General features: G+C 45.3%; 1 protein-coding gene across 3 annotated transcripts in view; it reads right to left on the bottom strand.

Moving 5' to 3' along the window:
* DIXDC1 (DIX domain containing 1) overlaps window positions 1-26,274 on the bottom strand; it is a 493,171-nt gene extending 466,897 nt beyond the window's left edge. The window contains exon 1 of one of the 3 annotated variants that reach the window (XM_086957178.1): window positions 26,155-26,274. The gene's annotated coding sequence lies outside the window, so the exon portion shown is untranslated. Of the gene's footprint in view, window positions 1-16,176; window positions 16,406-26,154 lie in introns of those variants that run through there. The other 2 variants (XM_086957181.1, XM_086957179.1) reach the window with 2 other exon arrangements.
* Between the last annotated feature and the right edge of the window lie 250 nt (window positions 26,275-26,524).

The following is a 26,524-nucleotide window of genomic DNA, read 5'->3' as shown; positions in this document are numbered from 1 at the left end:
GCTGGTATAATTTACATTTTACCTGGAAATGAAAAATTGTGATAGTAAAGCTATACTGCCTTTTTCAATTGATGACAGATTCAATACATTTCGAGACAGCTTTGGTCTTTGTGGACTGGTTGAACAGATATGTATTACAAGGTAAAACGCTGAAAGCTAACTCGGGTGAATGGTGCACTTGCTGGAGATATCTGGGGCTAATCTATAGTCAGGGCCACTGGAATAATATGATTGTGCACCTGCAGCGATTTTCGCATGATGACAGATCTACAGCATAAAATCCATCATCTGCCACATAATCTGCAGATTTGATCAAAAAAACATTATTTCTAGCACTAACAGTTACTAAAAACAACACTATTCGTTAAGCCCCTTTAGTCCTCCCTTCTGCTCCGTCACGTCTCTGTCTAAACTCAGCGCTTGGACGCCCCTGGGCAGCAACTGCGCTTAACAAATCGAAAAAAATAAATAATAATAATAATAATAAAAGTGTAGTATCACCAGTTGCAGCACAGTAAAACAGCATTAGCAACGTTGGACTGGTCACTTTTCTGTTGCTTATTGGTATATGTAGGTGTTAAACTACTGCTAATGAGGTGCAACCAGGGGCCAGGCTGTGCTGATAAGTTTTAAAATGATGGCATAAAGAAGTAATACTAGTACAAAATGTGGCACATTATGCAGCATAATTTGGCTTTTCTTGCTGCATAATTTACTTAACCCAACCACATAATTTGGTCCTCTCCTGCTGCATAATTCCAGTGGCCCTGTCTATAGTCATAGATTTGAATCACTAAATCACTAGAAAGGTTAGTGTGTCTTTTGTAGGCATGGGTTTCGAAAGAGAGAGGTACAAAGGGGATTTTTGAAGGGGGTGAAGAAAAGGATTGTTTGGATTGCTTTGCTGCATGGTAAATCAAAATCAATCATGGCCCTGCAGTGGGTTAAGAAATAGCAGGAGGAATACATGTGAAGTGAGCATTTAACGAATTATTAGTGAATGATAACGTTATTGTTTTCCTCTGTGTGACAAACAACAGATCATTTAAAATTAAATTATGATGCCAACACGATTTACATGAGTTCTTTTTCAGCCTTTCATTACAAAATTTCACCGGAGAGAATGATAGAAAACACGTTGGGGCATATGTACAAGGAGTTAACGAAGTTGTGGAGTCAATTTTTTGGCGTTACGGCTGGGTTTTTTTATCGCCGTATTTACAAGTTGCCACCAACAGAAGTTAGCGGCAGTTTTCTGGCATAAATGTGCGTTTTTCAGATTGCCAGTTCTGTTAGAGGTACGTACAAAAATTAGATTTAAGGTGGGCCTACCCGTGCAAACACTGCCGCAAACACCACTTCGCGATATTTACAAGGAATTCCTTGTATGGTGCAAAACAAAAAAAAAATGCCTTGGACTCCCGTTAGAGGCAGATTTTTAGGATCAGAAAATAGCTGGTCTTAAAAATGGTGCAAACACTTGGGCCTCATTTCAGAAGGTTTGGGTGCTGGACAGCGCTGAAGGAATGTTGCTGCGCTGCCCTGCAACAAAACTACAGGGCAGGAATGTGCACCATCAATAAGATAGGGCGCATTCCTGTGCCTTATTCATGAAAAGTGTTGCATCGCCTTGACAAAAAATTGTTGCAACACTTTTCACTACGCTCTTCTTGCGACACCATGGATGCGCTGTATTTACTGTACAGCGCTTCATGTCGTAATTAATGACAGATACGTCTGGAATCTCGACATATCTGTCAGTGCAAAAGTCATGCATTGCTGCAGTTGTGTCACAAGGATGACGCAACTCCAGTAATGCATGGGGCTAGCCTATCCCTGTGGCACTGCGTCACCCTTAATCCTGCCATGGGGCAGGCTTAAAGTACTTACGCAGTGGCGTCCTAAAATTGTTGCAGTGAAATCTGATGGATTTCACTCTGCCACTCCTATGAGGCTTTATTGCGTGGGAATGCCCACCCTTCATACTTCATACCTAAGGCAGGTATAATGTGGCACAGGGCTTCACAAGGTCACGCATATGCCTAGATGCATCACTTTGCAAATACAGCGCAATGTGGTGCAAGAATCACTCTACAAGTATATCAAGTAAATGATGCACCGGTGGGGTAAAACTGTCAGAAGGGATTCATGACTAAGCCCTGCCTGTCCTTTTACCCTAAGTTGGCGCACAGTGGCTGCCATGAGCCAACGCAGACACCCTTGCGCCATGGTGCAAGGGTGAATGAGTTGCAGATTTGACTGATGTGGCTCCATCTCTTCTCGAGACGTCTTCAGGTGGGGCTGGACTTGTGGAGGGTGGAAGTGAACCAGTTGGCCTTCTTGGAGTGTTGCTTGCCTGGTCTTTTCTTGAGGAGTGCCAGGGTGTTGGCGCAGTTGGAGTTCCATCGGTGGAGGTTGCTCGCTGCAGTGTTGGCATCTGTAAGCGTTGGTGGAGTGGTGGTGCTGAGGGAGTTCAAGGGAAATTCTTCAGTGGCCTTGATCCAGCTGCGACAGGGAGGTGTAGGGGGGCAATGATTGTGATGGTGTACAGTGGGCGTTGTGAAGGTATGATGTAAACAATTATGGTCGGTACATGAAAGTCCTGTGGTGTTGCTGTAGTTGAAATTCCCGCTGGTGGAGAAGACGAGCTCGAGCGTTTGTCAGGCTATGTGGGTTGGTGCAGTGACTAGCTGCTTTAGTCCGATGTTGACAAGGTTCCCCGGGGGAGGGTGGTGTTCTGGTCACTGGGGTTGTCCAGGTCGAACTTGATGTCTTCGAGTAGGATGCAGACTGTGTGTGGCTGGAAGAGCCTGGGGTGCGATGAGGTCTACAATGGCATCGGTGAATGGGGGTTCATGGTCTGGGGTGCCTGCAAATGAGGGTGCTGCAGAGGGTGGTGTTGGAGTTGGTCCAGATCTGGAAGGGGAGAGGTTCCATTGTCACTGTCGGGTCATTGAGTGCATGGTCAGTTGGAGTGTGCCTTTTTTTGAACAATGGAAATGCCTCCTCTTGGCCGCTCGGGTGGTCTGTGCAGGTGAATTTGTAGCCGTCGTGGATGGTGATAACGTTGTCCGTCTGGAGCAAAGGTTTGTCCAGGTTTCCGTAATGAAGGCGATGTCTGAAGATGTGGCATTGAGGAGGTCACAAATTTCTGTTGCGTGTTTGTTAAGGGAACGCACGTTGAGGAGGATGCAGTTGAGCCGGTCGGTTGCGCTTTTGGTCAGATGGGCGGCAGGAGGCGCTGGTGTGCTGATGTGGCAGAAGGTGCATCTCCAGTTTCGACAGGTGCATGGTGCAAGAGAATTCTACAGTGTTGCTAGATGGCAGGCGGTGCGGCGTCCTGGGTTGATGACAAGAAGGGTGCTGGCGGTCCAAGAAGAAGGGTCCTTGGTGCTGGGCGCGGTCCAGGTGTAGGCTTGCCTTTGGCGCACCAGTGGTACACTGGCTGCGCATGGCCGCACAGCAGCTGTCATTATGTAGAGCTGCGGGGGGGACTGGACAGCTGGGAAGCAGGAAATGTGGTAAAGGACACCGGAGAGGGCAGGGACGCAGTGGGAGAAGGGGTTGTAAATTTATATTTTTTTAATTCATACCTCGAGGCCGGGTCCCACGTCTTTTGTGCTCATGCTCTCCTGAGTCTACTTCCAGGAACAAGAGGCAGGCAGCCAAGCTCCCTCCCCTAAGCCAATCAAAACTCTGCAATGAGGCGTTGTGCTTGTTCTTGAGCGCCGGGCCAAGGTGTTCAGCCAGGGGCTGGAGGGGTGGGCATGTTCTCCATGCAGGCTCTAATGCAGCCTGCATTGCGAACAGGGATGTGTGCATGACGGCTTTGGTTGGCCTGAGAGGGCTGGCCAAACAGTCATTGTCCACTTGAGTAGGCATACCACTCTGCCCCTGCCCTACTCCGTGAGTGGAGAAGCCCCACCCACGCTCGCGCCCGCAACGGAAACATAGCATGAGTACATCAGAAAGTTATCATCATGTTATGTTTCCTCTTCTTGCACTGCTTGAAAGCAGTGAGGCGACGCTCCTCTGCCATTGTGAATGAGCCGCCATTGGGGGTGCGTCACCCACAGGTGCTGGGCCTGACCCAAACTTGACCCCCAGGTCTTCTCCAGTACGCGTGCCTCCTCTTTCTCACCTGGACATTGACACTGTGGTGCAATCTGCTGCACTCTCTCCAAATCTGTGACTCAGCGAGAAGGAACCTCAGCAGGTGGGATTTCAGAAGCCTGGGTAAAGCAGTCACCGCCAAGTCCGCTGGGAAACCTCCAGATGCAGGTTATGCAACAGGGCCCTTTTAGACGTGAAGTTGCAGCACTCCCACCACACATGTTTGGCGCAGCTCAGGGACCTCACCCTCCATAGCATCTGGCCAGTGTATCATCCTCTGGATTGTGATGCAGAAAGGTGCATCCTCCGTGCACCCCAGTGTAGTGGCGGCGCATGGTATGTGATCTAGACCTCCCTACGTTGGTGAGCAGGAGCACCTCTACTGTTCACAGCTCCAAGGGGCACCAGGCGGTCTTTTCACACAGGTCAGCAATTTGTCTCCATGCGACCTGGCAGACTTCACCACCAGGTAAGGGTGATCGCCGATGCCGCAATGTCTACCGCCACGGCCCAGCAAATCCACAGCATCTCCGCATCCCACTCCGGGTCCCAGACTCAGGCCCAGGAAGCCCAAGTTTTTGGATGCCATGGTATTGCAAGGAATGCGCAGTGATAAGTGATGCATCACTGGTTTTGGCCAGCGATGTGCCTCTTTTCATGATGGTAGCCCTGAATTTCTTCTTCCCTTGGGACTCTGGCTGGTCATCCTGGCTGTTGGTGGCTTGGCGGTGGGCTGTTCATCTGTGCTGCACTTGGCCCTGGCTGCTCTATTCTGCATTCCATTTGTTGTTTTATAGGCTATTTTTGCCTCTAGAGGCAAAAAAAGTCACGTTGGGCTGAATAGCGTGAGATGTCCCATTTGTCAGTTTTCGCCCACTAACGCCAGAATTTGTTTCGCCTTCATGCTAGTGTTATCAGCAGTTTTCACAGCGGGTACCTGAAGCTATCACCATTTAGTGACGTATTGTAAATACATTGTTAACAGGGCGATCGTTTTTGGTGATAGGCCGCATTAAGAAAACTGCTGCTAACTAACGCTAACACTAGTTAGATGCAGTTCTTGTACATATACTCCGTTGTGTAATATAGTCTTAAGAGCCTGCTGCACATTAAAGGCCTGCTCCAGCATTAAAGGCCTGAGTTCGAATGCGAGGACCTTTAACAAGGGAGAGGGCCTTTAACCCCTTCGATGCTGATGACAAACTCAGCTCGTCATCAGCCACGGTGGTCGTGTGTGGATGACGAGCTGAGCTCATCAAGTAACGCGGTTTTTCGCAAAAATAACCCCCGCACGCATGTGGTTAATGGCCGGCAGAGCCTGCTATAAAGGCCTATAAGGCTATTGGAACATTCTGCCCGTAGAAGGTAGAATGTTCTAATTTGTAAAACAAAGGCCTCACGGAGCTCGAGGGGGTTGGAATCCCCTTGTGCTCCGTGAGGCCTTTGTTAAACATTACAATGTTGGAGCTCCAGGCTCCTACCAGCCATTAGATGCCCGGAACACTCCATCGTTTTCAACGGCGCGTTCAACCTTCCAATGCTCTAATGTAGACTTTGTGAACCAATGAAAGCATAAAAGTAAAGAGGCCGCTGCAAAGTTCATTCACGTTTCTGCGTGTCTTCTAATACATTATGCCGACAGAGAAACAGTTAATGAAGACAAACCTTGAGCAATATATGGAAAGCCTCATATTCGATTAACATTTGCTAATAAAATATGCCATCACAGCTGGATTTAAAGGCAATGTGTGAATTGCTTTGCGTGTATTGGAGCTTTCCTAACACTAGAGAAGGACATGAATAAAACCAGATTCTCCCTTCACTCCGTCCCTGGGAGTTTAAAAAAAGCTCCCATCTTTTGCAATCTGTATATAAGGCCGCGGGTTGGCATTAATGACTCTTTGTGGGGTCTCTTGGGAACACATATCATCTAGTCAATTAATTGCACATCTAATTGCATTTTGTGGTCTTGGTTAAATTGCTCACGGTTTGTGTCTCCTTGTGTCTCCACTCAATTATCTGCTGAAAACGGTAGAACGCCTGGAGGCAATTCAGTTTGTAGTGTGCACTATTGAAAAATATAATAATTTACTTCGAGGTAATGCAAAACGTCACGAGAGATTTTTCTAGTCAATGTGCAGCTAGTTCACACAGTCCTGTTGCAAATTACTTTGCACTCTGGTACTAGTAGTTTTATTGGAGGTCCCGCCGAGCTCTTTGCCGGAGCCGGTTTTCGGACGATTTTGGTACAGGGCCGATTTTGCCGCTATGCTGCAAAAACGGCCCTGTAACAAAAACGGTCCCCAGTGGCCCAAAACCGGCCCCCACCCATGCAGCCCACTGGGGGATTGCCCGGTGCCAGCTATGGCCAGTCCAGCCCTGCCAGAGGTGGCGGGGATGGGGGGGAAGGTGGGGTTGTTAATGTAAAATATAACCAAAATACCAATTACCTTCAGGCTGGCCTCTGCCTCTCGGTCCACTGCCGCCGCCTCTCGCTCCTCGGAAGTAGGAAGCACCCAGGCTTCTGACTCCCCTAGCCAATCACAACGCTTCAGTGCAGGAAATGCTAAACTAAAATGATAATAACAATGGTTATCATCATTTTAGTTTTCTTTTAATTACTGCCCGCAGAGCAGTGGGGCGACACTCCTCCACCATAGCGGAGGAGTCGCCACTGGCCATTGGGCTCAAGACTCAATTTGTCATGGCAGAATCCGGCAGATGTCCACCAATTCAGATCCCATACGAAGTTCCTTATCGTTCTCTTCTAGCTCACTTGCTGTTCAATAGACATAAATAGGGCCCTGGGAGCGCTCCTCGATCACCAAGACATTCCAATCCATCGGTACCTCGTAGCACCCAATTGGAATTCATTATATCTTAAAGTGTGATCAGCTAAAGACATCCATTCACTCAGATCCTGACCGAACCTCATTCAATCCTTGATGCCTAGAATCCATTCGAAACTCAACCAAAAAAGACTGATTGTATCCTCATAAATAGACCACTCACTGAGCCCCTTATCTATGTGTGACTCAATAATGTGGCCTTAGATAGCTACCACCTTGCCTTCCACATGGACTGCTCCAGCCATGGTCCGTGCAGGTAACAGCGGTGGGGCCAGGTTGAGGGGAATTCCGACAGATGATGCAGAGGGAAAAATAAATAAATAATTCATTTTCCCTCGTTATCGTCCCTCTGAATCCCCCACCGCCCTACCGCACAGACCGCAGCTGGACTGCTCTCTATTCTGGAAAGACTAGATGGAGAAAATGACAGACATAGCTTGGGCCCAGCTTTCATTACTGCACAACATTTAGCCATTCCTCTCAGCTGCAGATGTCTGATCTACAGTCAAGGCCCTCGTCCCGACAGCAATAACGTTCTGCTTGCTGGTCTCCACGCATCTTCTCGGACTCTAATAGAACAGTTTTTCATGCAACCGCTTAATTTATCACTAATCAAAGAAAGTTTAAATACACCTGCCCTATCTTAAACAATTTGCATTGGTTCCCACTTCACTCCGGAAGCTGACTTAAAACATCCTGGGCCTCATTTATGAGAAATGACGCATCGCTGCGTGAAAGCAGCGATGCGTCACTTCTCAGTGCGCACTCCTTGCGACATTCCTGATGCATCATATTTAATGTATGACGCATCATGTCGCAAGGAGTTACAGATACGTCAGTATTTCTGACGTATCTGTAAGCGCAAAAGTAACGCATTGCTGGAATGTGTCACAAAAGTGACGCAACTCCAGCAATGCGTCCTTTCACATGGGGCAAGCCTCATGTGAAAGGGCCTGCGTCAGTCTAATGCCTGCCATGAAGCAGGCGCAAGATTTTGGCGCAACGGCGTCCTAAAAGTGACGCAGTGAAATCTCATAGATTTCACTGCGTCACTTCTACGACCCTTTGTTGCGTCAATACGCCCCCCTTGCATACATTATACCTGGCGCAGGGGTTTACAAAGAGACGCATCTACCTAGATGCGTCACTTTGTAAATATGGCGCAACAAGGCGCATTTTTTACGCCACTGGTGCGTCACAAAAAGTGACGCACCGGTGGCGTAAAAGTGACGCACGGCCTCATAAATGAGGCCCCCTGTGTGAGCTAGAACGTGCTTAACCTCAAAAATGCTTACAGACCTAACTCATCTAGTGGCACTTGCATGTCAAGGAGCACATCCCTCACCAACCTGGAAATGAAAATGAACTACAAAGAACGAATGAGCTGTGAAAACCTAAATCCTGTTTGCATCTTACTCATGTACTCTTAGGGCCTGATTTTGAGTTTGGCGGAGAGGGTAATCTGTTGCAAATGTGATGGCGAATCCGGCCCGCCAAACCCTTGTTTCGCCCCCTCATTTAGAGATGGGCAGACCATAAGTATTCTGTTCAACAGAGCCCCATTGGCTCAGTGACGGAATAATGCCTTCGATGTCACACTGACATCACACCATCTGTCCTAATTATGGTGGATTGTGTAATTCCTTTTTTCAATGCCCATCACCACCAGGAAAAAACTGATGGTGAGTGATAGGAAAACAAATAATCAGCAATGACCCCCACACTCTAGAAGAAAACTCTGAAGGTGGCAATGTTAACTCCCAGCGTGCTGGGGTTATTAGTGTTTTTGTTTTTCAAACACAACTCCCATTTTGGAAGTTTGATTTTAACCGCATCGCTGCGGCGGCTATTCCGCCGCAGCGCTAAGGGGGCGGGGCGGCCACATGCTGGTGACGGAACCGCTCTGCCATCAGCCGCGGTTGGGTTATGCTCATGACGGAGCGGTTCCGTCATGGCCCCGCCCGCTCAATAGAACACGCCGCGCAGGCGCGAAATCAGCGCCGCGCAGGCACGGCGGCAGGGCCATGACGAAACCGCTCCGTCATCAGCACAGCGCCACCGCAGCTGATGACGGAGCGGATCCGTCATCAGCATAGAAAGGGTTAAAAAACAAAAGAGACTTTTGAAAACTTTGCCAGCCAGCTGTCATGGCTGACAGTACCATCCGTCAAACCTTTCCTACAATTTCAGGGAACCGCCATGACGGCTGTCCCTGTCCGTGTAGCAAGATGTCTATCGGGCCTGAGGACATCTCTAAAATTGGTGCACAGGATGTCCAGGAGGGCGACAGATTAAAATACTCTATCACCTTGGCGGACATTAACCCGTCCATCAAACTCTAACTGAGGTCCTTATTCAGTACAGAATTAATGTTTACATTTAAAATTAAGAGTATGCTAATGTTTTTCAATCACATACAGAGGTCATTTAGCAGTAGTTTGGAGCGTTGAGTGGTATTGGATAAGCTTGATAATTTTCATGGTTCAAGTAAGCCGGGAAGCCATGTTATTTTAGGTTGTACATTGGCACATCACCGACAAGTTCAACTTTGCCTTTGAACCAGCCCAGTGAAAGCAGGATTTTAGGAGAATAACTAGCCTAGTATGATATTTAGGAATTACATCTTCTTCTTAAGGATATTCTACACTTCCTCCGGGAGAAGATCCAGACACCTGCTCATTAGGAAGGTTTTTGCTGAAAGTATCGAGTTTCTGTCATGTTTTAGCGCCATTGGCATGTGTTGAGAAAAAGCATACATACACTGGTCTAGCATTCTATGCATTTTAGCTTTTATGCTCCTACTGACCATTTCTAGAGAGAGCCTTGGCCAGTTGAAATGACAATTTTCTTTCATTCTTTTGCTGTGTTGCTTGCTATCTTATATTATACAAAATTTGGACTTTTGGCTTCCCGATGTGTAGGATTTTATTTGACAGCATCAACAGGTTTTTTCTGTATCAGTTCATACGCTATGGAATTACGCCTTTTGCACTTCAGACTGTCACCATCACTGTTGCAATCCAGGAAAGATCTCAAAACCTACCACTTCACCATCATCTTACTTTGCTAATGACATTTCTTTCCCCTTCTATCCTTACCTCTGTTTGAAAACGCTTCACTTGTATAGCTCACTACAATGTTTTATTTACATTGTAATTAGACATGTCCTCCTCCCATCATGTACGGCATGTATCCTTTTGTACTAGGGAGAGCGCTCTGACAACTCCGGGACTAGACTCACCCTTTAGAGAAGCAAGTTCTGACTTTTATTTGACCTGCGGATCACAATTGTGAATTCAAAGAAGGAAAACTCAGACTTTCATCCTTCAGGGGTCGATAAAGTTAGTATGATTCTAGTGGGTAACAGTAATGCTCCAGCCCTTTAAATGAGAAAAACTACAGTTTTAAGCACCATGCAGGAATAAGTTGTTATGGACTGGAATTCTAGCCAGCACCAAGTTTCAGCTTTAATCACGGTTCTGTTATGCATCCAGTGAATGAGGTACTCTCCTGTATTGTTGTTGGATCCCACAAGAGTCAGAGGTGTTCCTTTGTAATTTAACTGGGGTTCCCGATAGATCTGGGTGTATTTTGCTTAATTTCCTTTCTGGAAATTATTCAAAATGCCCCCCCCCCCCCCCCCCCCCCAAAAAAATATTAGCGAAATTCCAGTCAATTATTTTACGCCATTTTTTTTAGCTAAATGTGTCCTAATTCCTGTTTGGATTGTGAGAATGCATTTTGCACTAACAAAACCCCACAAAATCGCATGTGACGCGAACATTAGCCGCTAGCGCTATGTTTGTTCATTTTGTTCCCGTGCTCCTGCAATAGGAATTTTACCTGAAAGACATTTCAATTATGCAACATGGCCTAATTTCAGGCATTTTGCGTGAGAAGCAAGATGCAAAATGCAGGAACTTACAATAAATTATGCCGGTCTATATGAAATTTCATCAGAGTGTATCTCTGATTCACTACCCAAGTCTGTAGCCATTTTGAGGCACTATTAAGTCATGAATCCATCAACGCTCCTGCACTGCAGGGACTTTAGGGATGAAGGCCTCTAGCAGTATGAATATAGCATGTTACATCGCATGCTATTACATCACGTTCTATTACAACGCGTTCGCTACAACGTCCACTTTGTTAGAACGCGATAAATTTACATCTCAAGTCATTAGATCGACTTGCAGTAGGGAGCGCGCTGGATTTAGGAATAGTATAATTTACTACTCCAACTCCAGCCTGCACAACAGTAGGGAAGGTGTTGGAATATTAAATTATACTATTCCTTAGGTTAGAGTGCCCCCTACAGCAAGTCAATCTAATGACATGCGATGTAAAGGCATTGTGTTTTTTAAAAAAATTTTTTTATTTCAAAACATTTTTATTGAAAATAAATTTTACAGATACAAAAAAAAACCAGTTGTTTCCTTTGGGCTGCTCAACAACGCTGTTGTTGTAACAACCACGTTGTAAAAGGAACACGATGTAATGGCAGCGTTGTTAACGCTGTTTCGCCTAGCAGTATACTCTTTCTACTGCGGTGCCTTCTCAGTGATGGCGATCCTGGCAGGGCACCAATATCCTAATAATTCATCCTCAATGCTTTAGGATTCACGATAGTGTCAACTTTCCTGGCAGTGCCTTCTCCCATAGTAGAAAGGTCCAGGAGTGTGAGCCTCTTCGACTAATGCCTTCTCAGTGCTTTAGCATCCAAGTACTATAGGACCTCAGCAGTCAGGGACTCATCCCTACTTCTTCATTTGGCCTTTAACTGCTACCAGCAGTTTCAGTTTCAGTTTCATTAACTTTTATTCGATTATCATTTCAATAATCATAAAAAGTACATAGTAAAGAAAGAAAAAAGACTTTTAACACATGAATAAAAACACGATATTAAGAACATTTTTTAAATGGGTAAAAAGAAGAAATAAGGTTTTGAAATACTGTTCAATTCTCGTTTAACTAGAAATGCTGCGACGTATTATTAAGACTTCTTTAAGAAAGGTCGATATGAATTTGGCTTCATGCATTGACTTTAAAGATTGCAAGTATAGATATGCTGCATGCGTTTGTCTGTGACCGCTAATTCGAAGGATCGGAATAATCCATTTTTTCCTAGATGTTTTATAGTATTTACAAAAGAGGACTACGTGGATCGTGGTTTGTCTAGAGGTTCCGTCACAGGGGCAGTTCAATAGCTTTGAAGACCAGTTTTTCGTTTCAGGGAATGTGACTAAACGAAAGAAAATATTAAATCGGAGTCTTGTTAGTAGATACCTTTCATGATTAGACAAAAAATACGTTAAATAAGGCTGTATGCACTTTCCAGTTTGTTGGGCGCCGATTTTTTCGTTGGATGTTTTGGTAATCTCTGTCTGAATCCGTAAATCCCTTAGGTGGTCCAGACACATTGCCTTTAACTGCTTCCTGGAGATATCTTCTGCTGATGGTGGTGCCTTCTCAGTGATGGAGGATCCTGGCAGGGCACCAATATCCTAATAATTCATCCTCAATGCTTTAGGATTCACGATAGTGTCAACTTTCCTGGCAGTGCCTTCTCCCATAGTAGAAAGGTCCAGCAGTGTGAGCCTCTTCGACTAATGCCTTCTCAGTGCTTTAGCATCCAAGTACTATAGGACCTCAGCAGTCAGGGACTCATCCCTACTTCTTCATTTGGCCTTTAACTGCTACCAGCAGGACACTCAACTCTGACAAAATATATTAGTGACTGTCCTTGAAATGAACCATTTACGGCAGGGCTCTGTCCAGCCTGCACACTGCAACTCCTCCTGATGAAGTGAAATAAAACGGTGTGAGCCCGCTAATGTGCCCATATGTCACCACAGAGTATCAGGTCACTTTCGGGGAGAGTCAGAAATAGCTGCCAGAATCCGGCTGGTTCATACTCAAGTCCAGCACCAGAATAAAAGGAATATCACTACAAACAATGGGATATAAGATCAAGCATCATTACTCATAAAACAAAAGCAGAGCATCTACTACAACTCAAGCTCACAACATACACCCAATGCTCCATCCTGCAGAGATCGCTTCAGCGCTATCTTCATCACTGAGATTGGAATCCTCCCCACATCCTAGTGCAGCCTTCTCCGAAAAAGCCACAGGATTCCATACCTCTGCAACCCTTAAGTCCTTCTCACATTGCACAACACCCAGTGCCTAACTTGTAAAAAACACAACAAAAAAACAGCAGTGCAAGGGCCCTCGTGTTTCTTATGAGTCCACTGCCCATGCTGGTGAATGCTGTGAGCTTCCGAATATCACTGAGTTTTGACTCAACCTCATGCCTCCTTATTCCACCAGCATACACCTCCTATCTTCTCATCTCACTCTTCCAAGCTCTTTATCCTTGGGTTCACTGTTTGTCACTGCTTTCCTTTAATTTCCTCCTTCTGTGTCCCTTTAATTTGATGTTCCCTTTTTTCTGGGTTCAAGTCTGATAATGAAATTAAGTGTGCTCCTCAAAAATAAGTGTTGGTGGACAAATTAAGCACTTACCCATCTCCTGTAGTGGACTGCACACTTAAACCAATGGAGCTCCCCAGCTTACTTTAGCCACTTTCTGCCTCTAGGATAGCCGTCTTCAACCAGATATATTGACCTTCCAGGCCCAGAAAAGACTTCACTGAGAAAAAATCTGATCCATCACCACATTGTCAGTCCACCATATATCTAAACATCCCTGCAGAGGAAACCACCTTGGTCAATCAAATTCCAAATCCCTGAATCCACCCACATCAACAGCAACACTAGGGTCTAATCCCTTCGTCCTGACAGACGATCACATGATATACACACTTTGATCACTGTAGACTGGACACACCTTCTCCCTCTTAAATTATCAGCAAATATGACGGACATGCTTCTTGTGCTTTCCAGGAGCTCTTCGTGCGTTCTCTAGGAAGAAATCACCACCCTAAGCCCCAAATCCATCGGTGCCATCAATATCACTACACGCTACCACCTGCACGGCAACCCCTGAAAGCAACTTTGAATTCACTGACAACAAACCTGATCTCAGAGAAACAAACCCTCCATCCACAGAAAGAGAAGTGATTGAGCAAGACCAAGTCCCAATGTGGCTTCACTAAATTCAAGAATCTATGCCCACTCACATCACACCAGCTAAAGCTGCCTCCAAGACAAGAAACAGAAAAGACAAACAAGTTCAAACTAGCAGGACACAATGAATTCGCACCACTACCTACTTCCATTCAGCTGAAAGATAGATCAGCAAGATGAGTGCTCACTCCAGAGAACTGTTTGTAATCCGCATACTAAGTTAGTTGACTCAGCCTTTCATCCTTCCATGGCCGGTAAATGAGCATCCATTTATATCCAGTAATATTAATTGCATTCAAATATGCTCTATATACAGAAGCTTCGATAAATGCTCCACATAGGTGGTAGGTTACGATTCCACTAAACCATGCTCCAGGCGGACAGCCTTCAAGTCACTTTCAACCGCGGCCTCATCAATATCCTCGGAGCTCTCACAGGCGTCAGTCAAGAAGTCCATCCAGACCCCAAGCGCTGTGAAGCCTTTCTCTGCAAGAGCACTCATGGCTCGATGTCAATGCACCCCTCAGGCAAGGCATCTGATGAGGTTCAAATGGATCTGGTAAGATCTGGTAAGATCCCACCATTCGATGTCCAACACACCGACCTCTCCAGCCGAGGAACCATTCAGCCAGATTCATGAAGGTGAATTGCGCTCGCAAAGGGCCAGATTCTCAGAATCTGGCCCTTTGCGAGCGCAATATTTGCATTTGGGATTCATCAACCCAAATGCAAAAATCGGTAATAGCGATTTCGCAAACTTGCGAGGAATTACATTTAGGGAATCTCTATTTGAGATTCCTTAATGCAATTCATCATCCATTTTCAAATTGCGAAATCGCAATTTCGGGCCGCTATTTACCGCGAGGTCAAACCTTGTGGTAAATAGCGAAAACTTAGAAAAATGCTTTTAAAAGCATTTTTCTAAGTTGCATGTTGCACACACATGTCCTTTGGATATGTGTGTGCGCAAAACCAATGTAGATTTCGTTTCAGGGGTGCTACAGGGTGTCCTTTGGACACCCCTAGCACCCTTTAAATCGCTATCTTATTTGCGATTAGCAAATTGCTAATCGCAAATAAGGAATACTCCCCCGCCTTTTGGCCCATAGGAATGAATGGGCAGTTATTCCTTATTTGCGATTAGCAATTTGCTAATCGCAAATAAGGAATGTGTAGGAATCGCATTTTTTTTGCGATTCCTACCTGAATCCCGTTTTGCGAGTCTGTAATAGCGATTCCTTATGAATCGCTATTAAAGACTCGCAAAACGGGTCTTTGATGAATCAGGCTGATTATCCCTTATCCGTTCGCTAAAAACATACTAGAAGCTCTCTCTTCAAGGGGTTATTCTCCAACACTTGGTAAAAGCCCAGGGCTCATTCTCCAGGGGACACTCACTCAGTTAGCTCAGTCGGATAATGTCTGCTGCAGTTTTCTTCACGTTGTTTGCGTCAATCAGACAGCAACCCCCACCGACCACACTAGTATTTACAGGTGATCAGAGACAGACTTCCCTCTGCTTGTGTTTGCACACCTTCACCACCGACCACCACCCTCAATGCAGTGTGTGCATGGGGGAGGGGCGAGAGCCAGAGGCCTCACCAGTCGCCTTTCGCCGATACCTCTGCCTGCCAAGCTGCAGGGAAGCAGATATGGAAGGCGCAGATTACGATTGTAAAACTCCCTGGAACGGGCCAGGGCAGCTCTTCTCCAGGTCGGGGGTCGGATCCCTGAGGAAAGAAGGCCGGAGTCTGTATCTCTCGGTGACGAGTGTGGACAATATCCTTGATAAAGACGTGCTATGAGAATCACTCCCAAATTCATTCCATATTTCTCTATACTAATTCACCACTAATCCTTTATGGGTTCCGGAGCAGCGTGCCACTCGCCGAAAAAGCGCTTCGACGCCACCTCAGAGGTCGTAATCTCAACATAAATGCAATTACAATACAATACACTCCAACCAGTAGCTACAGAGATAATTAAAACAGAGCTTCATCAACCCATCATTCTGTTGGGTGGGGATTTATTTCGTACGTGTTTGCAGTTTGTGAGGGAGAACGCCTTACATTTCAAACACAGACTGTACATTCATTCTTTAAGGCCATAAGTGCGGTCTTACCTCTAGTGCTTCGAGTCCGGACGGATTTCTGAAGACAAACAGCCCAGCGGCATCATATTATTGTCTCTCTCTCTCTCTCTCTCTCTCTCTTCTGAGTCCTAGTGGACGAGTTTGAGGCGCTTTGTCGTATGCATGTGAACAGAAATCCTGCCCTGGGACCGCTGCCTTTGTTCCTGCTCACCGGGTGGCTTTTCTGTCTTGAAGTTACGTTCCTACCTCAAGGACTTCCTCTGCACTCAACTTCCTCCTGAGCACTTACTTCTGCTTCCAGACACGATACGAGAGGAGACCGACAGATGTTTAACTCGCTAGACAAATACTTCCGGTGTTTCTAAAGGCTCTTCATTAGAATTCTAAGATCCCACTTGAAAAACACGTTCCATCTCGAGTGTTGAAGCATCGTGGGCCGCAGAATTAGGCACGTGCCACTTCATCTGCCACCTGCACCATTTCAGCTAAAAGAAGGTTCCGCCCCCGATGGATATGACGTTCAAGTAGTAAAGATGTCAGGTGCTGGAACAGAAGCACGTCAGGCTTTGGATCTGCGCGGCCCAGGACCCCAATTCGTACAGGCCTTATTTGGACAGCCTTTAGAGCTCCCCAACAGGGTTGAGGCGCTTTACCGTCCTACATGGGGTAGCAAGCGCTATATTGCAGGGGCATAGCTTGGGCAGTAACATGGAGGGGGGAGGGGGGGGGGTGAGGGGGCTTCAAATTTCCCAATAATCACGCTGGCATATCATGATAAAATACATAATAGGGCAAGGAGGGGGCATGAGAGGGGCCTAAGGGGCAGTGGGTAGGGAAAGCAGTGGGGACTGTTAGTGGTATTTGAAACAAAATATTTTGTGAAATAACCAACATGTTTTAAGAAATTCAAAACAGAGAGGAGAGAGAGTGTGGGGGTGTGTATACGTATCATATGTGATCAAGGCAGGAAGTGCCGAAGCGCGTTACAGCGTATTGTGAATTAAAGGACAGCATTGCCAAAATGCTTCCCGTGTCGGTGTCCGTGTCAATATTGAAGATTCGGATGTGGTGTGTATATATATATATATATATATATATATATATATATATATATATATATATATATATCTCCTATGGAAAATCCCGCAGACACATCACCATATCCTACCGAAAGCACCTGCTCCCAACAATTTACAAAAAAATAAATTTAAAAGGGTGGTTTAAGACCCCAAACACCCTCGAAGCCGCAATACAATGTAATGCAATACGATGGTTTCAAACTGTCCCACACCCGGGTTCCTCGGACAGTCACCCTTTGACTTCCCTCACAATCCCTACCACCTTTTCTCACCGATTTGCTCCACAATACAGCAGAATAATTTCAGTAGTGTGGCTGCTGGACAGTGAAATCAAAAAGCAGGGGGGTGACAACTTCCAATGCTACAATAGGATTTATACGTTTTGTTTACCTTGAGTTCTTCTAAGTAAAGGTCATTTTTTAAATTTTCTTTGCCACTACTAACAATCTTTTGTTAAGAGATGAAAATTACCTCCACTTTACTTCCAGTGCTGGTCAAATAGTTTCAAATGTATTTAAAAATATGCAGCACTTTTTCATGTCTAAAATGATCCCTTGTAAACACAAACCGCCACATGCATCATTGTTGCCATTTGCGATTTCTTAATTGCGAAAATTTAGAAATCGCAACTAAGAAATCGCAAACGGCTATGCACCAAGAAATTGCATTTTTTTTTGCGATTTCTTAAATTTCCTTATTTGCAATTCACAATTTGCGAATCGCAATTAAGGAATCCCTTCCCATTGATTCCTATGGGCCTAGAGGCCCATAGGAATGAATGGGAAGTCATTTTCAATTTGCGATTAGCAATATGCGAATTGCAAATTCAAAATGCAATTTCAAGGGTGCAGGGGGGGTCCAAAGGACCCTCCCCCCCTGCACCCCTGAAATATAACTTTAAGTGCATTTTTCACACACACATGCCCCAAGGGCATGTGTGTTTGTGTAAAATGAAACTTTCAAAAAAGCACTTTTGTGCATTTTTAAAAGTTTTCGCAAATTACCATGAAGGTCAAGTTCATGGTGATTTACCTCTCCCTATTTGCGAATTCGCAAATTTAAAATGTTCATGCATTGCATTTAAGAAATCTCAAATTGCGATTTCTTAAATGCAATCGCAATTTTAGAAATCGCAACATAATTGCGATTTCTAAAATTGCGAAAAACATGATGCATCCCAATTTTGCCAATTGCATTTGCAAACGGCCGAAAATTGCGATTCGTACCGTTTACGAATGCAATTGACAATGATGCATGTGCCCGATAGCCTTAACCTCCTCCAATCTCCTTTCATGAACTCAGGCACAAGTGTAATGAGGTCACTATACTGAAACATACATGTAAACACAGATCTATATGACAAAATAAGCAGATGTTTGGTGGAACAATTGTTTTTTCTCTTTTGGTACTTGTGCACCTTGCGTAAAAGATACACTTTAAAAAGCCTTACTATTCGGTAGATCTGCATTCAAGTCGTCTGTGGGTGCAGCTGCACCTGTCGCACCCCTAGTTCAAGTGCCACTGTAGCACAAAAACACTCACGCCCTGCTTCCTTACTAACCGGATAAAAGATCACCACCACCAGCTAGGAATGGTGAAAGATTATCAGTGTTCCTGGAAAAACAGAGTTATAGCTGAAAAAATAAATGCAGTTTTAGGTTCTTTGTTCAGTAATTTGGTGCAACTACTGAATGACGTTGTGAGGGCTCCCCCTTTACCCTCATAATTGGAGCTCTGGCTACCCAAAGTGCAATATTAACTATTAGGGAAAGACGGCTCCATCCATGAGGCTCCTTCCTCGTTCCCTCCATTGTGCCCCTTCTTTGGACTGTCACTAACACCACATTGCCATTCCTGTCTCTGCTAGCACTTTAACAAGGAGTACTTCATCCACCCCAAACTTCAGCACTTTTTAATCAGCGTACCATATAACTTTCAACATGCACAACCACATTTTTCTCCAAGGTTTATATTTCCATGCTAATAAGAATTATAATAGTGGGACTTATAGAGCGCATAGCTAATTCAAAACAAAGGGCTGAAGGTCCAGCTCCCACAGGTCGCATATGCATCAGTTCCAGTTGAATCAGCTCAGCCTGTACAACCAGGTTTTACATTTTTCCAGAAGAGGGGTTCTGAAGGGGCCTGACAGAGGGAGAGTGTTTCAATCAATCAGCAAATTTGTAGAGCACGCTACTCACCCGTTAGGGTCTCAAGGCGCTGGGGGGAGGGGGAGCCGCTACTGCTCGAACAGCCAGGTCTTGAGTTGTTTCCTGAAGGAGAGTTGGGCCTGGGTCCGCCGTAGGTGGGTGGGGAGGGAGTTCCATGTCTTGGCCGCCAGGTAGGAGAAGTATCTTCCTCCAACGGTGGTTCTGCGAACTCGTGGGACGGTGGAGAGGGCGAGGCTGGCGGATCGGAGCTGGTGGGTGGGTGTGTAGAATGTGAGGCGGCTGTTGAGGTATGTGGGGCCCCTGTTGTGGAGGGCCTGGTGTGCGTGGGTGAGGAGTCTGAACGTGATCCTCTTGTTGACGGGGGGCCAGTGCAGGTCTTTCAGATGGGCAGAGATGTGGCTGTGGCGGGGGATGTCCAGGATGAGTCGTGCCGAGGCATTCTGAATGCGCTGGAGTCTTTTCTGGAGTTTGGCTGTGGTTCCAGCATAGAGGGTGTTCCCGTAGTCCAGTCGGCTGGTGACGAGGGCCTGGGTGACCGTCTTCCTGGTTTCGGTAGGGATCCACAGGAAGATCTTCCGGAGCATGAGCAGGGTGTTGAAGCAGGATGACGAGACGGCGTTGACTTGCTTGGCCATCGTGAGGGAGGAGTCCAGGATGAAGCCCAGGTTGCGTGCGTGGTCCGTTGGTTTGGGTGCGGTGCCCAAGGCGGGGGGCCACCAGGAGTCGTTCCAGGCAGAGGGGGATGGCCCCAGGATGAGGACTTCCGTCTTATCTGTCAGTTTCAGGCGGCTGAGCTTCATCCATTCCGTGATGTCTCTCATTCCTTCCTGGAGGCTGGTTCTGGCGGTGGCGGGGTCGTTGGTGAGGGAGAGGATCAGCTGGGTGTCGTCTGCGTAGGAGATGATGTTAAGGTTGTGTTGGCGTGCGATGGCTGCGAGGTGGCACATGTAGACGTTGAAGAGGGTTGGGCTGAGCGAGGATCCTTGCGGCACGCCGCAGATGACTTCGGTGGCCGCGGATCGGAGCGGGGGGGAGGCGGACTCTCTGGGTTGTTTAGGCGCTATGCACCAATATGTGTACAGTTAGTAACTTTATGCTGTATACGACTATGGCGTTATCAGCAATGTCATTTGAGATGTCATCAATGATGTTATATAACATGTCCTGAGTTATTTGTATATGTGATATAATAAGCAGTGCATGGCGGGGCTCAAGTTATAGTTAGTTCAGTAAACGATAACTGGTCAATTTAAGTGTTTAGATTTTATCTTACTTCATCACCTAACTATAACATCACTTTAATCTTTGTTTTTTTCAGTGAATCTTGTGTATTTTTTATTAACATAAGCTAAAATGTTGTAACCATACGGAACTATTTGCATTTGTTTTTTTTCTCAGTGAATCATATTCAAAGTAGAGCACATTCCCAAACCCCCCTGGTCAGCCTGCAGTTAATGTTTCATCTGTTTATGGGCCAACCTCATGCTGTGCATGGCTTTGTCACCCCCCCAAAGGCATCCAAACCACATTCTCTTTAATATTTTTTAGTACCACGGTGCTCCAGTGCTATTATCCGCACAAGCTTATATATATAAAAAAGATTAAGTGAGTTCATCGAAACGCGTCGGCCAGGAGAACAAAAGAATAAAGGAATGTTTTCTCACTTTGACGGGGTGCGAAGGCGACGCACCACCTGCCTCCTTGAACATGGGACCACTCCAGGGGTAATGTCTCCTGGAATGCAGCAACAAGGGGGCTTTAATTAATCATGCAGAGTCTCCTTCAGAGGCTCAATGGGGGCTGTAAAACTGTTCTTTAAGTTAAAGTGAACATTTGAACCCACTGAAGGGTTTGATTGGTGCAAATTAAAACTACAAAGCCCAGCATGCTTTGAGAGTGATAATCCAACAGACGGCACACCGGAGGCCGAGGGTACTTAATTGAGAAGCATGCAGGGGCTTGTGTGGATGCACGTGACTCATCAACTGCTCACTTTTGGCCTTGGAAGAAGATGAAGTGAGTTCATCGAAAGGCGTCTGCCAGGAGAACAAAAGTACTGAAGGGGAAGCTGCATGATTTGCATAATAAAGGAATGTTTTCTTACCTTGACGGAGTGCGGCCTTAATTGCTGGAGCAATTCTTGATGAAATTATATATATATATATATATTTCCGCTCCGTTGCACCAAGATCCGGGTCACTCGCAGGCGGGTGCCTCTCGTGGCGGCGCCCCACGTAATAGATTACGGCTCCAAGTTTCTTTCGCATCCCATGGAAAGAAATGACGGCACTCGCAGGGAAAGTGTTCACTTTGTTTTTAATCGCTCAGCAGACAAACGTGTTTCGGTATTCCTTCGTCAGTGTCTACCATTGACACGGAAGGAAGCGCATTTAAAAGAGTTTTCATTACATTCTTGCATGCACATAGAAAGAGGACTGACGTTTTACCTCCGTGAGAAGCGATATTACATAGTAAATTACTTTTTACTTTAACATTTCAGAAATCACAATCATAAAGGCATTGTAAAATACATTTCGATAATTTTGGGCGCTTTACATTTTATAATTTTCCGAAATTACTTGCATACATGTGTAAAGTATATTTGCCTTTGTTGTGTGGTGTGAGTTATTCAGCCGTGGATCGGCGTTGCTCACGGGGTAAATGGATCTCGTTATTTACAGAGTTTATGCTTTTCCTAAGTGGGAGGCTAATTCTTCATTCCTATTTAGTCCCAGGGGGACCTTTGTTTGGAGGTCAATTATGTAGCGGGATTCAAGCCTTCTTAACTTCCGCAGCCTATCTCCACCCCTTGGGTCTACAGGTATATGGTCTAGCGCAAAGAATTGTAAGAGTTCCCTATTGCTGTTATGCTTAAGGGCAAAATGTTTCGCTACGGGATAGTTGAAATCCTTATTCATGATCGCACGTTGGTGCTCCAATACACGTAACTTGACATTTTTCACTGTACTGCCTATGTACTTCAGTCCACATGGGCACAATAGGCAGTAAACAACGTATGTGGTGTTGCAAGTGAGGAACTTAGATATTTTCTTACTGTGTCCTGACCCTGGTATTTCGAGTGTTGTTCTTTTCTTGCTCTTCTCGCAGGCTTTGCATTTGCCGCAAGGGTAAAAACCTGGCATATCTCTGATTCTGCCTGTCACTGTGTTTTTTTCTGGTAAGTGACTATGTACAATTTTGTCCCTGATTGATCTTCCTTTTCTGAAGGTGATTAAGGGAAAAGTAGGAATCTCTTTTCCTATAACCTGATCCGTTTTTAGAATGTGCCAACTCCTCTTTAGGATGGTTCTCAGATGATTAGAATCTTCTGAGAAGGTGGTTATTAATCTGAATTTTCCATCATTTTTGTTTGGTTCTGATTTCCTAGTTTGTTCTTTTAGGAGTTGGTCTCGAGGGATTCGTTTCACTCTTCTCAGGGTATTTTCTAGAAGTATGTTGTCATATCCTCTAGCTTGGAATCTATCAATGCTTTCTCTTGCTGCTTTTGCAAAGTCTACCTCTTTAGAGCAATTTCTCTTAATCCTAAGAAGTTCTCCGTAAGGGATACTTCTAACTAGGGTCGGGGGTGGCTGCTTCCGGCATGTAAAACCGAGTTGCCAGCTGTTATTTTTCTGAACAGTTCAGTCTCAATTGTCTCACCAGTCAAGTTAACTTTCAGGTCCAGATAATTCACTGTTGATACGTTAATATCTGCAGTGAAATTCAGATTCAATTTGTTAAGATTTAAATATGCCACAAACTCTTCTGCTGAAGTCACAGATCCCTCCCATACTAGAAAGAGGTCGTCAATATACCTATACCAGACTTTCAGGTTTCCTTCCCCGATCCACGGCTGAATAACTCACACCACACAACAAAGGCAAATATACTTTACACATGTATGCAAGTAATTTCGGAAAATTATAAAATGTAAAGCGCCCGAAATTATCGAAATGTATTTTACAATGCCTTTATGATTGTGAGTTCTGAAATGTTAAAGTAAAAAGTAATTTACTATGTAATATCGCTTCTCACGGAGGTAAAACGTCAGTCCTCTTTCTATGTGCATGCAAGAATGTAATAAACTCTTTTAAATGCGCTTCCTTCCGTGTCAATGGTAGACACTGACGAAGGAATACCGAAACGCGTTTGTCTTCTGAGCGATTAAAAACAAAGTGAACACTTTCCCTGCGAGTGCCGTAATTTCTTTCCATGGGATGCGAAAGAAACTTGGAGCCGTAATATATATATATATATATATATATATATATATATATATATATACATATATATATATATATATATATATATTACTCAGGGAGTCAGCCTCACGTTCTGTAGAAGGATGACAGCGGACCCAGGAATTTTCAGGTGCAAATTTTATTATGTGCAAAAGCGCCCCTGCACCATAGCCATGACGCGTTTCGGGTCTTCCTCGACCCTTGATCACATATATATATATATATTTGCCAGTAGGTAATTTTAATTAGGACCTATTTTCAATAGGAAAAGCGTTTTTTGACTTGCATATAACTTTGGTGCTGTTGAACAACTGAAAATGCCTCTCCTATAAATTAACTCGGCCTAGTGCTAAAATGACTTCACAGTCATGGAAAGCACTATCTAGCTGAAAACATACATCCAAGGCTGGCCTTCAGATCAGCAAACCAAGCTCTGTTGCTCATTTCACTTTCTTGCTGCGACACAGCTGGCAAGACTGTGTTGTGGACCCAAACTTATGGACTTCATCACACAGCCGGTTTGACATGTAACTTCATAATGGCCTTCAGGAAGGCTGCCAGATCTACTATGTCAACAGATACGCTGCTAAGCAAGACCAGTCTCTCCTGCCAATTTACAATTAAGTCTGTGAACAGCGAGTTTATTAAAACAGAATATAGAAATGGAAACAGTAGCAGATGTCAGTGGTTGCTAAGAAAGCCTCTTAGGGGTCCGTGAATATCCAATCAGAACCCGTTAGTGTCCACTGAAAATACCAATAAATATCTAGGGATAGAAAATAAGGGGTTTCTTAGTAACTACGGCGACGTCAATCAGTGTCTATGGGAACGGCCCAACCAATGCCAAAGGGCATTCTCAGGAGAACCGAGTGTTCAGATTCTCAGGGGTTAATAAGTGTTGATACCAGATGTCACTCGAGTGAGCATTGCCAGAAGGCTCCAAGCCACCAAAAGACTTATTTCTAGCTGTGCGCTTCCGTTTGCTAAAAAGGACGTATTCTGGTGTGCTCAGGGTTTTAAGTGGGCCGGGTCTTACCGGTGCTCAGCACTGACTGTTCTAAAAAGCAGGGTCTCTATTGGGCTCTCCATTTTTGCCCTCACCTTCAGGATGAAAAACTCTATATTTCCATTTAAATCACTGGCCAATAGTACTGTTTCACCACACTAATTCAACACTAATCCTTATGGGTTTCAGAGTAGCGTGCTACTTCCGCTTCAAAACCCCATCAGGGGTAGTAATCGCTTTATAAACACAAACCTTGTTCCCTCTTCTATCCCGCCACCTACCCTTCTCCACCCAAATAACTGAATAACCTTTCCACTACTCAAATTACTTCATATTTTACTATACTAAGTTTCAACACTAATCCTTTATGAGTTCTGGAGTGGTGTTCTACTCGCCAGAAAAGCGCTTCAATATCCATCAGGAGTAACAAGTGCTATATGAATGCAAACCTTTCTTCCCCAGAGTAGCGCGCTAGTCCCCGAAAAAAAGCGCTTTGACGTCTCATCAGGGGTAGTAAGCGCTATATAAATGCAATTACAATACAATACAATATTGGCTTGTTGTAGGTGTAATTTTGCTTGTCGTATTATATCTGGATGCAACGATAAAAGTAGTAAAATACCAGTTGGGCATCACACGAAGCTAAGCACAGATTTTAAACTTGCCTGTTTTTAAGCCATGCCCTTAATTACACCAGCCACGCCCCTTCGAGAGACTCCCGCCCCAGTTTTTTCATCCCACTTAAAGCCCTGGGTGTATTCTTTGTTCAATTCAGTGCTTGAAATGGAAAAATGGAAGTGCAGGTACTCTGTACGAGAGTACCTGCTTGCTTTTGAGAAGTGCTGGTACTCTCCAATTAAAAGTATTGCATTTCTCTTGAGAAGTGCCGGTACTCTCTGTCTCAAAATAAAAAAAAGTGCCGGTACTCCGTTCCCCATTTAAAGCACTGGTTCAATTGCATTAAACTAATTGTCTCAAGACACCTGAAAATAAAGATGTGGACAAGTAGAAACTGGTAGGCGTAGAAGCATCTAATTGCTTGAAGCATAGCTGTTGGGTGGCGACATTATTAACCCATCAAGAACCCATTCTGTGTAGAGTGCGTGTAACAAGTGAACATGTTTATTCACCCATTCATTCACCCTGTCCTGGCTTTGTGGTCAACTGCAGCACTTTACTTTTTTAGGCCCCAGTCTATACGTCGTGGAAACGTGAGCTGTCTCAAAAGGCAAGATGCTGTTAACAAGGCAGAACGACTGAAGATGTGGATGTTTACTGAAATAGGAAAAAAGTCATCGATGAGCAGAGACAGTCAGTCCTGGCTTTTCAACCATTCACAAACTACATTCTAGGAGTCTCTTTACCGCGGTCCGCGAGACAACGGCCGAGCAGTCACGGAATGCTCTGTTCATAGCAGCCGGACTTGATTGTCCAGAAGTCAAGGATCGGAGGTCACGGAGTTGGGACGAGTGACTGGCTGTGATTTCTCGTTTTCCCCCCTCAATTCTTACCTCCTCGGAGGCCGGTCCGGACGGGGTGCGGGGCCGCATGAAAGGAGACGAGGGACCCAGAAAACTCCTCTGTCCCTCACCGAGGCGCCCCGTTATGTCCCCTTCATCTTCTTTGTGGCCCCGCCCCCAGCGTGCTTCGGTAACCATGACGACCGCAGCCTCGGGTTTTGGGAGCTGTAGGTGGTGAGAACTCAAGCAAACAACCAATCAGAGGTCCGTTCTGAGGGGAGGGACGTGCACCGTGGTGCTGGAGCTCCACGCAGCTGAGAATTCACCCAATGAGCGACGGCAGAGGCGGCGCTGGGTCCCGGTAAGAGCCAATGAATGGCGGAAAAGGCTGTGCGACAAAGCCACGGCTGAGAAAGTAGGA

Source organism: Lissotriton vulgaris, chromosome 2_1 (genome assembly GCF_964263255.1).
Source record: "Lissotriton vulgaris chromosome 2_1, aLisVul1.2, whole genome shotgun sequence".
Taxonomy (NCBI): Eukaryota; Metazoa; Chordata; class Amphibia; order Caudata; family Salamandridae; genus Lissotriton; species Lissotriton vulgaris.
The sequence above is the reverse complement of the archived record's forward strand: the minus strand, read 5'-3'. Positions and strand labels throughout refer to the sequence as shown.